Genomic DNA, 13,436 nt, shown 5'->3' on the forward strand with positions numbered 1-13,436 from the left:
TTAATCATTAGGAGTTGAACGCACTGCTTCCTTTCCCTGAGTGCAAGCACCAGCCCAGTCTCAGTGCAGGACACAGAGAACACCACTCTCTATTAGAAGAAATGTTTTTTGAGGAGGATTAATATTCTTGGTTGGACTGAAGGTTGTTCTTATCAGAGATATACTGTCATGAAAACTGGGAGGCTTTCTCGACAAGGACTGAATGATTTCTTTAGGGAAATTTTTCTCCCTGGAAGTGCTGGAGAAGCATTTTCTGCTTGAGTAGAAGAGTCAAATCGCTAAACACAGTACTTTCATCAGGGTCACCCCTGGTGATGCACTTGATACATACAGGTGGGGCTTGGATGAGGCACAGACTTCCCAGAGGCCAGAGAAGAAGGGGGTTGACTCTGGCATAACAGCTGATCCTTGAAGACCTCAGCTTTCTGGGGATGGCTGACCCTGTCTCTGTTCTGTCTGACACTTGTAAGACGGTTCTGGTCAGCACAGACAGCTTCTTGGCTGCAGGACTTGATACTTACCCATTTCTCTTGCTGTGGGTCAGAGAGAGTCTGATAGTTGGAGGGATGTCACTTGTCAGGCCCTATTTGGGCCTGTACACCTTCCTGCTGCTGGCTTAACTCTGAGGCCTCAGATCCATACATATGTGCCAGCTTCTCTTCTAGGACCTTCCCAAGTGAGCTTGTGAGTTTCAGGAAGCTGATCACTCCCAAAAGTAGCCACATTTTCAATTGGGTCTTGGTGCTGCGCTAAGGTGGACATGAACTTGGCTTTTTTGCTGGGGACTTTCTTGATGCCCTGTGATTTTTTTCTTGGAATTGATCCACTGAGAAAATTGCCTCATCTTTTTTCTGAAGTAACTTTCAAGAGGAAACTGTTCCTTCTGTGACAGAGTTGGGGAAGCACTCTCTCATTATCAGTCCTCAGTGCAGTGACTCTTCTCTCTGCCTACAGATGTCCCTACTCCTGAGTCCTTACTTCTGCATTTTCTTGCTTTGGGATCCTGAGGTCTCACTTTCTTTGCACTTCTTCTTTGTGGGAAGTTCATAGGCTGGACCTTATAGAAGGTCAGCTTCGAGTCTCAGGATTCCTGCTGCTCCTCCGTGCTAATTCTGCTGTCCTTCAGTTGGATGTGCAGCACCTAGGATGCTTCTATGTCCCCACTGCACACACTCTGGGACTGAATCAGTAAAGCCTTGGAAGTCAAGCTATTTGAAGGAAGGGGCATGTCAGTGGGGCATCCTTGAGCCTGGTTATGCTCCTCACTCTCTAGTTTAAACTTTAACTCACTCAGGATCTGTCCTTTCAGGTCTGATAGTTTAGAATCTTGGGGAACCAGTATTTTTGGTGAGGGTTGTTCTGTGATCAGGGAATCTACTTCTGTGATCAGGATCTACTTTACTCATATTGACATTTATCATTTTGGAGCTTCCCAACTCACTGGTTGTCAAGGTGTCCCAAGATTGGGATTGAAGGGTACACAGCTTCTTGGTGTCGAATATATCCCTAGACAGGTTGGGCATGGCAAAATGTTCTAAATTATTTTCCACCATCACTTTGCCCTGTTGCATTTCTACTCTGTTACTGGAACTCAGATTCTCATGCACTGGCTCATGTCCAGCCCCAGCTTGCCTTGTGAGCACCTCTGGGCCACATGTGTTGTCTTGTACAGTCTCACTGGGTTGCATAGCAGGGAGAGGATGATCCACAATGGGGACTGACTTTGTTGTTCTCACCCCGATGAGTGTGATAATGTGGGGAGGAACATGTTCTTGGCATGAGCCTTTCAGGAGGAGAACTCTGAACTTGACAGACTTAAAGAGTCACTACCTCTGATTATTGGGACATCAGTGGACAACCCACCAGGGCTATCTAGAGATGACTTCTCAGGAACATGGTTCAATGAGATGGAAATCAATTTGGATTGAGTTACAGTGAAAGGGCAGTCTGGCAGTGGTGAAACAGTTGGTGGAGCATGATGACAAGCAAATGAATCAGTGGGATTCCTTGTCCAAGACAGATTTGGTAAGAGGTTGATATCTTGTGAAATGGTTGGGTTAAGAGCAGAGATGGTATTTAGAGGTAAAGTAGCCTCTGGTTGGACAATAGGATCTCCTTTCTGAATGTCATGTAGTTTGGAAGGGGGAATGGCAAGGGGATGGGATATGGAATGGCTCACTGGAAACTGAGAATCCAAGGCTTTTGACTCTAGTAGCAGAGAGTGACCAGGGGGTGAGGGTAAGAAAAAATCAGCTAAAGGGGTCATTGGGTTAGGTGAGAAGATGGTGGGGAATGGTAGAGAAGGCTCAGGCAAAGGGGCTGATATTAGGTCTCCTGGACAGACTGCTGAGGTCAGGGGATGAAGTTAATGATGAGTCAGTCATAGGAGGTGTGGAAGCCAAGGGGATAACAGAGGGAGTAGCATCTTCCAGAGCCTCTGGGAATAGCAGCTGATCCATCTCAGCAGTTTGGTATTACACACATCAAAGAAGGGGTCTCAACATAACAGTTGACAAAAGTGGATGGTATCATGATGCCACCTAGGGGGCTCTGGGAGACAGGAGGTACAAAGCTGCAGCCAGGACCAGAACAAATATAAGTGACCCTGGCAAAGGTAGGCTCCCCATTCACATCCCCAGGACTTTCAAATTCTAACTCTGAGGAGTTTCCATCCCATGTCAATTCCAGGCTTCCCTGAGGCTCTAGAAGTTCAAAGATTCTGCTTAAAAGGGGGGTACAGGAAAAAAGGTAATGTTTAGTTACCTTTGTAGAAGAGAAAGCACATTTCTTGCCTCTTCTACTTGACTCTGGCAAGTTCTCCAATCCAGGAAACCAGGAGATAGATGAAGATAGAAGCAAAAGATCTTAAAAGAAGCTAAGTAGGGGCGCCTGGGTGGTTCAGTGGGTTAAGCCTCTGCCTGCGGCTCAGGTCATGATCTCAGGGTCCTGGGATCGAGTCCCGCATCGGGCTCTCTGCTCAGCACTGAGCCTGCTTCCTCCTCTCTCTGCCTGCCTCTCTGCCTACTTGTGATCTCTCTCTCTCTCTGTCAAATAAATAAAATCTTTAAAAAAAAAAAAAAAAAAGAAGCTAAGTAGAGTGTCCTTTACATGATACTCTTGGTAGATTGGACTTGGAGAGCTCCAAGAATTAGGATATAAGGTCATGTGATCAATGCTAATAATAATAAGACTTATATTGTTCTATCATTCACAATGGGCTTTTCTACATATTATTTATGCTATGTAATACTGAAAACCATCCTATGTGGATCATAGGTCAACGGTCATCTCAAAGAGGAAATTGAGTATCCATGATGTCACAAGTCTTTCACAAAGTCAGGAGATAGAGATTCTGACTCATGACATCTCACATGGCCACCTAATGGGCAACACCCATTGTCAAGATCCATCACTGCTTCATGCTCAGTAATGGTCAGAGCAGGGAATCTGAGAAGGGTTTTGCACTCTGGCTACCTTTCCATGAGCCTCTCTTCTGGGGCCTCTGTTTTCTGAGAGGGAATGTATCTAGCAGCTGGCATCCTCAGAGATCATGGACCTGAGCCCTTATGGAGAGAACAGCAGGGGTCACCCTTGGAGAGCTCAGGTGGAATAGGCAGAACCTTACCTTTCAGAGTCCCACCTTTCCTCCTCCTCTTGGCTCTTCCCTGATGCTAGAACAAAAATAAAAAGAATGAGGGGGGTTGGGACCCATGTCTAAATCTTTTCTCAGAAATGGAGACATTCTTTATGCAAGAATAGTAGGACTTTAATTAATAGAACTTTGTGTTCTTTGCTTTTTTCAGTTTTTAAGGTGATAAAGTATTGTCAATATTTACTTCTTTGAAAAACTCAGAGGAGGATTTTGTCTGGAAGGTCCACACTTGATATTCTCAGTCAGAAGTCCTTTGTTCAATGAGGACATAGAAAATGAAACCCAACAGTCACATCTATGCTGCCTCAGGTAGGACCCTGTATCCTAGGTCATAGCTCAGACCCCACTGTCTTCTTAGAGGCTTAGCAGTGTTCTCCTGATCAGCCCAGCATGAAGGAAGGCTTGATCGAGTGATGCTAGACATGGGAATGTGACTCATGATCACGTGCTGGGAAACTATTCTCTTACACAGACCTCATACTCTCAAAATAACCCAATTCAGGACTACAGAATCCCTGTATTTGGGATTTTAACCAAGACCCGCCACCATACCCAGATAGACTGTGAGTTTCAAGTAGAAACCTTAGTCCTTCCTTAACCCTTACCCCTGCTAGACCTCTTTTCCTAGAAGAACGAATGTCTGTTCTCTTAAGACTTCCCGTTTTAGGTATTTCTCTAACCCTATCAAAAGCATTTAGAAATCTGGGAAAAGAAACAGGAAAACAAAAAATCCATTCTCTGAAGGGCAACCTCTGGATTGAACAGACTGAAAAACTGAACAGACTAAAAATCAATGACTTTTCTTGGAACGATAGTGACAAACCACTACCTCAAATCTCCAGAGAGTATCAATGCAGAAAATCATACCTTAGATTAGCTTACCTGAAACAGAAAGCACTGGAGGCTCAACACTCCTCTCCTGGTAGGAACACTTAGACACTTTGACAAATTGCTGGAGGATGCATATGGCCTAGCATGAGAGTGAGAAATTCCTGGAGTCACAATCTGATGGGAGCCCCCCACTTATATGGGTTTTATTACCAGGAACCCAACCTTGTTCTCATAATAAAGAGCTACACACCCCCCAAATGCTTGATGGCTTTTCTGGCCAGGAAGCGTAGGGTTAGGGAGATAGGTAACCATTTTGAAAACATTGTGAAATATTCCCAGAGTGTTTTCCATAACAGAAGCCTACTCAGAGGGGAAAAGCCTACCACAGCATTATGCCCCATGGGAGAAGGTAAATTACCGAACTACAGCAGCTACCTCTAGGTTTCCTCTCTCATCCAAAGAGTGGAACAAAACAAAACAAAAATCTCTGAAACACTAGTGAACACCACAATCCAGGAACATAAGGCCATCATTAAAAGACAAATGATTAATCATATCCCCTCCACTCACATCTTACTACAGTATTGACAGCTCTGGTGTAGGAACAGGGTCACAGCTAAAAAGAGCTGCAAGGTATAGGTTTTATTTAGGGAGATTTAGGGAAACCTAAAGACACTAGGGAGACAAAAACAAGGATACTAGAGGAAACGGCAGCCTCTGATATGTATAGCTACAGTAAATATTAAACACACCCCAACACCTAACCGGATTAACATAAGACTTCACATTAACGGTCTCTTTATTTCAGTTCCGATTACCCAGTACATCATGTTTGGCTTTCAAAGAAAAATTACAAGACATGCTAAAAGGCAGGAAAAAGCAAACTGTTAAGACAAACCAAGCATCAGGTGTACAGATTCAGAAATGACACATTTCAGAATTCTCATATGTGGAAGCTAAAGTAACCATGATTATTATGTTAAGGGCTCTAATGGAAAAGGTAGACGACAGAGGAAAGCAGATGATGCATGTAAGCCGAGAGAAGGAAATTCTACAAAAGAATCAAAGGAAATGTTAGAAAACAAAAGCAATATGACAAATGAACAAAGCCTTTGATTGAATTATCTGTAGGTTGCATACAGTCAAGGGAAGATATATGAGTCTGCATAAATGTCAGTAGAAACTTGCCAAACTGAAATACAAAGAGAAAAAGAATTTTCTTAATCCTAAAATCTAGAATATCTAAGAATTGAGTTTCAAACTGTGTAATATACATGTAATTGGAATACCAGAAGAAGAACAGAAAAAAATGTTTGAGGTATTAATGGCCAAATATTTTCCAAGATTAATAACAGATTCATGATACACTGTGAAAATTCAGAGTATACCAAGCAGGGAAGTACTAAAAAGTCTATACCTGGACATATCATATTCAAACTGTAGGAAAACAAAAGATAAACTTTGAAAGAATCCAGAGGGGAAATAGAAACACTACTTCTAGAGGAAAAAAACCATAAGAATCATGACCTATTATCATAAACCATGAAAGTAAGAGATTGGAGTGTTGAAAGAAACAACCCCCAATCCAAAATTTTATATCTATTGATATTATCCTGCAAAAGTAAAAGAGAAATAAAAACTTAGACAAATAAAACAGGGAATTCATCACCAACAGACCTGCCCTGCATAAATGTTAAAAGAAGTTCTTTGGCAAGAAGGGAAATAACTCAGACCTACATAAAGGAAAGGAAGAGAAGGAATGAATGAAGGTCAAATAAAACTTTCATTCATCTTATTCTCATTTGACCTAATAATTATAATGATAATGTGTTGGGAGATTATAGTATGTGGATAAGTGAAATGAATGGCATCAATGTTACAAGGGACAGGAGGAATTGGAGACTCCTGCACTATTTATGAAGTGATATAACATTATATGAAAGTGGGCTTAGAGTTGTTGTAAATGTATATTACAAAATCTAGGACAACCACTAAAATATTTTTAAACACAATAATTGATAGACTAACAAAAGCGAGACAACAGAATTATATATAATGCTTGTTTAAAACCAGAAAAAAAAAAAAAACAGAGAAAGAGGGGAAGGATAGGTATAATGAATAGCAAATAGTATGGACAAGGGAGAGATTTTAATCCAACTATATTTAAAAATCACTCAATGGAAGTGGTCTAAATTCACCAATTAAAAGAGGAGACTGTCAGAGCAGATTAAAAACAAAACAAAACAAAAAACAAGACCCAATTATATGTTGTCTATAAAATACCCACATTAAATACAAAGATACAGATAGATTAAAAGCAAAGGGACAGAGAAAAATGTACCATGCTAACACTAATGAAAAGAAAACAGGAGTCACTCTATTACTTTTGGACAAAGCAAACTTCACAACAAGGAAAATTATCAAGGGTAAAAGAAGAGCATTACACAACAACAAAGAGGTCAATCCTCCAAGAAGACAGAACACTCTTTAACAGGTACACATGTAACAACATAGTCTCAAAATATGTGAGGCAAAAACTGGTACAATTGCAAGAAAAAATGGATGAATCCACTGTTATTGCTGGAGATTTCAACAGCCCTTATCAGAAATTGGCAGATTCAGCAGGCAGAAAACCAGTAAAGATATAGTTGCCTCAAACAACATCCTCAATCAACTTGCTCTAATTGACATTTATAGAATACCTCATCCAACCACAGAATACACATACTTCTCAAGCTCACAGGGAACATTCACTAAGATGGACCATATTCAAGGCCACAAAACACACCTTAACAAATATAAAATAGAAATCACACACAGTATGTTTTCAGAACATAATAGACCTAAACTAGGAATCAATTATAGAAAGATAGCTGGAAATCCCAACTTATTTAGATTAGATTCAATGACACACTACTAATTCACAGGCCAAGAAAGACTCAAAAGAAAAGAAATATTTTAAACCAAATGAGAATTAAAATACAACTGAAGGGGTGCTTTGGTGGCTCAATTGGTTAAGCATCTGGCTCTTGGTCTCAGCTCAGGTCTTAATCTCAGGGTCATGAGTTCAAGCCCTGTCTTGGGCTCTACACTAAGCATAGAGACTCATAAAATAAAATAGAATAGAATAAAAAAACAAACTACTTAGTATTTGTAAGATTCAGCAAAAGCATCATTTGGAAGTTGTTTTGAATTCATCTATTTGGAAAGAAAGATTTAGTATCTCTGAGGGGCTTTACCTACCTGATTGAATTTCTATTTCCAAAATACTGGTAAACACAGTTTCCTCTTTCGGTAGCACAGCACCAGGAGGAGGAGCCCCACCCGACCCAGGAAGGCAAGGATGGGAAGACTGAGCAAGTATAATTGGAGTTCAGCCATGGTGCAGTTAGGCTTCTCAGACAAAGATGATTCACATCATTGCAAATGCACTCCTGCCTCAGGCAGGAGAATCCATGCGCTAGACTAGAGTTCCAGGCCCACATCACAGGGCTTTAGTTCAGACACCAAAGATTCCTGAGTGTTGGGGAGGAGACAGCACAGGAGAGAGAAACTCATATGCAACCCTTCCCCTACTATCCAGCCCCGCAGATATGTCCATCCTTCCTGGCCTGTTAGATGCCTCCAGCCTACCTTCCTGCTCCACCTAGTCACATATCATATATTTACCTTAGTGAAATGTTCTCAGTCCCCTGTTACCCTGATATTACCTGAGACCCTTCTCACTGCTTGGTGATCTCACTTTGGACCTCAATTCATCTCTGAAGGTTTGCTCTACCCCGGGATTTACATTCTCAAGATCTACTCTGCCTTCAGCTGCAGCTCTCCCTCAAGCATTTTAACCTGTATGAAGCCAGAAATAGATTCAACAGCAGCCCCTCCCCATAGCTCCTCAAAAGTATTCAAAAGGTTCACTGAAAAGCATGAGAAAGCAGAATAGCCTGTACCAAGGAACAAAAAGCTTGACAAAGAGGGAGACAAGGGCACAACATATCCATGGAACTGAGAAAAAAAACTTAAAAACCTTTAGTAATTCTTTCATTTCCCCAAATCCATCTTAGGCTATTCACGCCCTATAGGTTCTCTTCCACACGTATAGTGTCTCTCCCTGATGCTCCCTCTTTCCTCTCTGTCAAGTCCCCCTTTCCTCCCAACATTTTTAAAGGTTCCTTTATTTTACAGAGCAAGGGTGCTACATCACAGCAGACCAAACTCACCTTGATTTAGGAAGTGAGCTCCTCATCATAATGTCTAATGAGCACAACTATAACTATACCTAGCAATACCTTTCAGTTTTTTGAATGACACCTATGTTTATTTCTTCCATGAAACGTGTTTTTCCCACATACCTTCTACCTTACCTTTTCACCAAAATGCCTTATTATCATCTCTACCAATTTTAAATGATAATGTCATTTTTGTTGATGGTTCTATGTATTTATTTCTTCTCCCCATGCTACCTAGTCATTTAATAGTTGAAACCATTACGGCTTCATTATTTAGATTATAAACAGTTGAAATTAAGCCCTGTATCATTTCCTTACTTGACTTGCCTACATTCCCTCCCTGATGAATCAGTCTTAGCCCAAGACACCCAATCCTTTCCCTCCCATATGAGGAGGGTTTGCCAGTAATGACAGCCTTCTTTTCCTCTCTTAACCTGCGTCCACAGCTTCACCATTGTCTCTCCCAAAGGAAAGTACACTTCTAGGCGGCCCACTTCACATACCCTCCCGTGACTGCAGGACGTAAGTCCGTTAAGAAAAATCCCTCCACATATCTTTGAATTTCTGGAATTGTTTTTAAATAGGCCCCTAGGACTCACAACTATATGAACATACTTCAAAGTCTGAGCAAGAGAAGTTCCACCCAAAAAAATTTCCAGGTGAGAAGGGGTTATAAATATGGCACATCGAATAGATTTTTCAAACCTAGCCTTGTTCTAAAAGAGGCTGAGAAACTGATCCCAGTGAAAGGAAACTAATGATACACAGCAACTGGATGTAGTATGTGATTCTAGCCTAAATCCTGTAAGGAGGTTTACACAAACACACACACACACACACACACACACACACAGAGGACATTAGTTGATGAATTGATAAAAATGGAATTTGAGTGGGGCAATGGTTAAAAGTTTTACATCAATGTGAAATTTACCAAAGGAGATTACTGTGCTGTCAGAGAATATTCTTTTTAACAAGAAATACACTATGAAATATTCAGGGAGAAAGTGCATGATGCATGAAATGTATTCTCAAATATTCAAGAATGTATGCATAGTTTTCATAGGCATATATATATGTCTTCCTATAGAGAGAGAAGGGGAAGGAGGAAAGTAGAGAGAAATTGTAAACAGGTCAAAATCTTAATAGGTTAATCTGGATAAAGGGTATATGGCTTTACCACCTATGGCTTTTCAATCTATGCAACTTTTCTACAACTTTATTTTCAAATACATTTAAAAAATAAATTTAACCCAACATTTGAGACTTCTGGCTTTGATTCCAGAAGCTACTGCCTCCACCATACCCCAACCTCAGATGTGTGCAATGCCAACTTGAAAACAGTTGTCTCAAGTTCTGTCCAATGCAAGAAACGTGGGATCTTCTCTGCACATTTGAAACATGCTAACATTTCAACAAGGTTTTACAAATTTGGCAAAGAGCACCCCACTCAAAAAAAAAAAAAAAGATTTTAGAAATTATATGCAATATAAAACAAACAAAAAAGAACAAAAATTCAACATCAACATTGTTTACTAACATGGAACACCTAATTTCCTTTTTCTCTGGTGCCACCAGGTTGCTTCTCTCCTGGGTTTTGCAGTGTGAATTGATTTGCCAGCACCTTTTTTTTTTAATTTTTTATTTTTTTCAGCATAACAGTATTCATTATTTTTGCACCACACCCAGTGCTCAATTCAATCCGTGCCCTCTACAATACCCACCACCTGGTGCCCCCAACCTCCCACCCCCCACCCCTTCAAAATACTCAGATCGTTTTTCAGAGTCCATAGTCTCTCATGGTTCACCTCCCCTTCCAATTTCCCTCAACTCCCTTCTCCTCTCCATCTCCCCTTGTCCTCCATGCTATTTGTTATGCTCCACAAATAAGTGAAACCATATGATAATTGACTCTCTCTGCTTGACTTATTTCACTCAGCATAATCTCTTCCAGTCCCGTCCATGTTGCTACAAAACTTGGGTATTCATCCTTTCTTTTTTCTTTTCTTTTCTTTTTTTTTTTACAGCTTTATAAACATATATTTTTATCCCCAGGGGTACAGGTCTGCGAATCGCCAGGTTTACACACTTCACAGCACTCACCATAGCACATACCCTCCCCAATATCCATAACCCCAACCCCCTCTCCCAAACCCCTCCCCACATCAACCCTCAGTTTGTTTTGTGAGATTAAGAGTCACTTATGGTTTGTCTCCCTCCCAATCCCATCTTGTTTCATTTACTCTTCTCCTACCCCCTCAACCCCCATGTTGCATCTCCTCTCCCTCATATCAGGGAGATCATATGATAGTTGTCTTTCTCCGATTGACTTATTTCGCTAAGCATGATACCCTCTAGTTCCATCCACGTCGTCGCAAATGGCAAGATTTCATTTCTTTTGATGGCTGCATAGTATTCCATTGTGTATATATACCACATCTTCTTTATCCATTCATCTGTAGATGGACATCTAGGTTCTTTCCATAGTTTGGCTATTGTAGACATTGCTGCTATAAATATTCGGGTGCACGTGCCCCTTCGGATCACTACGTTTGTATCTTTAGGGTAAAGACCCAGCAGTGCAATTGCAGGGTCATAGGGTAGTTCTATTTTCAACATTTTGAGGAACCTCCATGCTATTTTCCAGAGTGGTTGCACCAGCTTGCATTCCCACCAACAGTGTAGGAGGGTTCCCCTTTCTCCGCATCCTCGCCAGCATCTGTCATTTCCTGACTTGTTCATTTTAGCCATTCTGACTGGAGTGAGGTGATATCTCATGGTGGTTTTGATTTGTATTTCCCTGATGCCGAGTGATATGGAGCACTTTTTCAGTGTCTGTTGGCCATCTGGATGTCTTCTTTGCAGAAATGTCTGTTCATGTCCTCTGCCCATTTCTTGATTGGATTATTTGTTCTTTGGGTGTTGAGTTTGCTAAGTTCTTTATAGATTTTGGACACTAGCCCTTTATCTGATATGTCATTTGCAAATATCTTCTCCCATTCTGTCAGTTGTCTTTTGGTTTTGTTCACTGTTTCCTTTGCTGTGCAAAAGCTTTTGATCTTGATAAAATCCCAAAAGTTCATTTTTGCCCTTGCTTCCCTTGCCTTTGGTGATGTTCCTAGGAAGATGTTGCTGGGGCTGAGGTCGAAGAGGTTGCTGCCTGTGTTCTCCTCGAGGATTTTGATGGATTCCTTTCTCACATTGAGATCCTTCATCCATTTTGAGTCTATTTTCATGTGTGGTGTAAGGAAATGATCCAATTTCATTTTTCTGCATGTGGCTGTCCAATTTTCCCAACACCATTTATTGAAGAGGCTGTCTTTTTTCCATTGGACATTCTTTCCTGCTTTGTCGAAGATGAGTTGACCATAGAGTTGAGGGTCCATTTCTGGGCTCTCTATTCTGTTCCATTGATCTATGTGTCTGTTTTTGTGCCAGTACCATGCTGTCTTGATGATGACAGCTTTGTAATAGAGCTTGAAGTCTGGAATTGTGATGCCACCAACTTTGGCTTTCTTTTTCAATATTCCTTTGGCTATTCGAGGTCTTTTCTGGTTCCATATAAATTTTAGGATTATTTGTTCCATTTCCTTGAAAAAAATGGATGGCACTTTGATAGGAATTGCATTAAATGTGTAGATTGCTTTAGGTAGCATAGACATTTTCACAATATTTATTCTTCCAATCCAGGAGCATGGAATATTTTTCCATTTCTTTGTGTCTTCCTCAATTTCTTTCATGAGTACTTTAGAGTTTTCTGAGTATAGATTCTTAGTCTCTTTGGTTAGGTTTATTCCTAGGTATTTTATAGTTTTGGGTGCAATTGTAAATGGGATGGACTCCTTAATTTCTCTTTCTTCTGTCTTCTTGTTAGTGTAGAGAAAAGCGACTGATTTCTGTGCATTGATTTTATATCCTGAAACTTTACTGAATTCCTGTACAAGTTCTAGCAGTTTTGGAGTGGAGTATTTTGGGTTTTCCACATATAGTATCATATCATCTGCGAAGAGTGATAGTTTGACTTCTTCTTTGCCGATTTGGATGCCTTTAATTTCCTTTTGTTGTCTGATTGCTGAGGCTAGGACTTCTAGTACTATGTTGAATAGCAGTGGTGATAACGGACATCCCTGCCGTGTTCCTGACCTTAGCGGAAAAGCTTTCAGTTTTTCTCCATTGAGAATGATATTTGCGGTGGGTTTTTCGTAGATGGCTTTGATAATATTGAGGTATGTGCCGTCTATCCCTACACTTTGAAGAGTTTTGATCAGGAAGGGATGCTGTACTTTGTCAAATGCTTCTTGAGCATCTATGGAGAGTATCATATGGTTCTTGTTCTTTCTTTTATTAATGTGTTGTATCACATTGATTGATTTGCGGATGTTGAACCAACCTTGCAGCCCTGGAGTAAATCCCACTTGGTCGTGGTGAATAATCCTTTTAATGTACTGTTGAATCCTATTGGCTAGTATTTTGGCGAGAATTTTTGCATCTGTGTTCATCAAGGATATTGGTCTGTAGTTCTCTTTTTTGATGGGATCCTCGTCTGGTTTTGGGATCAAGGTGATGCTGGCCTCATAAAATGAGTTTGGAAGTTTTCCTTCCATTTCTATTTTTTGGAACAGTTTCAGGAGAATAGGAATTAGTTCTTCTTTAAATGTTTGGTAGAATTCCCCCGGGAAGCCGTCTGGCCCTGAGCTTTTGTTTGTTTGGAGATTTTGATGACTGTT

The 13,436-nt window shown here is 40.7% G+C and overlaps 1 pseudogene; it reads right to left on the bottom strand.

The window, feature by feature from the left end:
- Positions 1 to 211: 211 nt before the first annotated feature.
- LOC125082942 (spermatogenesis-associated protein 31D1-like) lies at positions 212 to 1,688 on the bottom strand (annotated as a pseudogene).
- Between the last annotated feature and the right edge of the window lie 11,748 nt (positions 1,689 to 13,436).

This window comes from Lutra lutra, chromosome 13 (assembly GCF_902655055.1).
Source record: "Lutra lutra chromosome 13, mLutLut1.2, whole genome shotgun sequence".
Classification (NCBI taxonomy): Eukaryota; Metazoa; Chordata; class Mammalia; order Carnivora; family Mustelidae; genus Lutra; species Lutra lutra.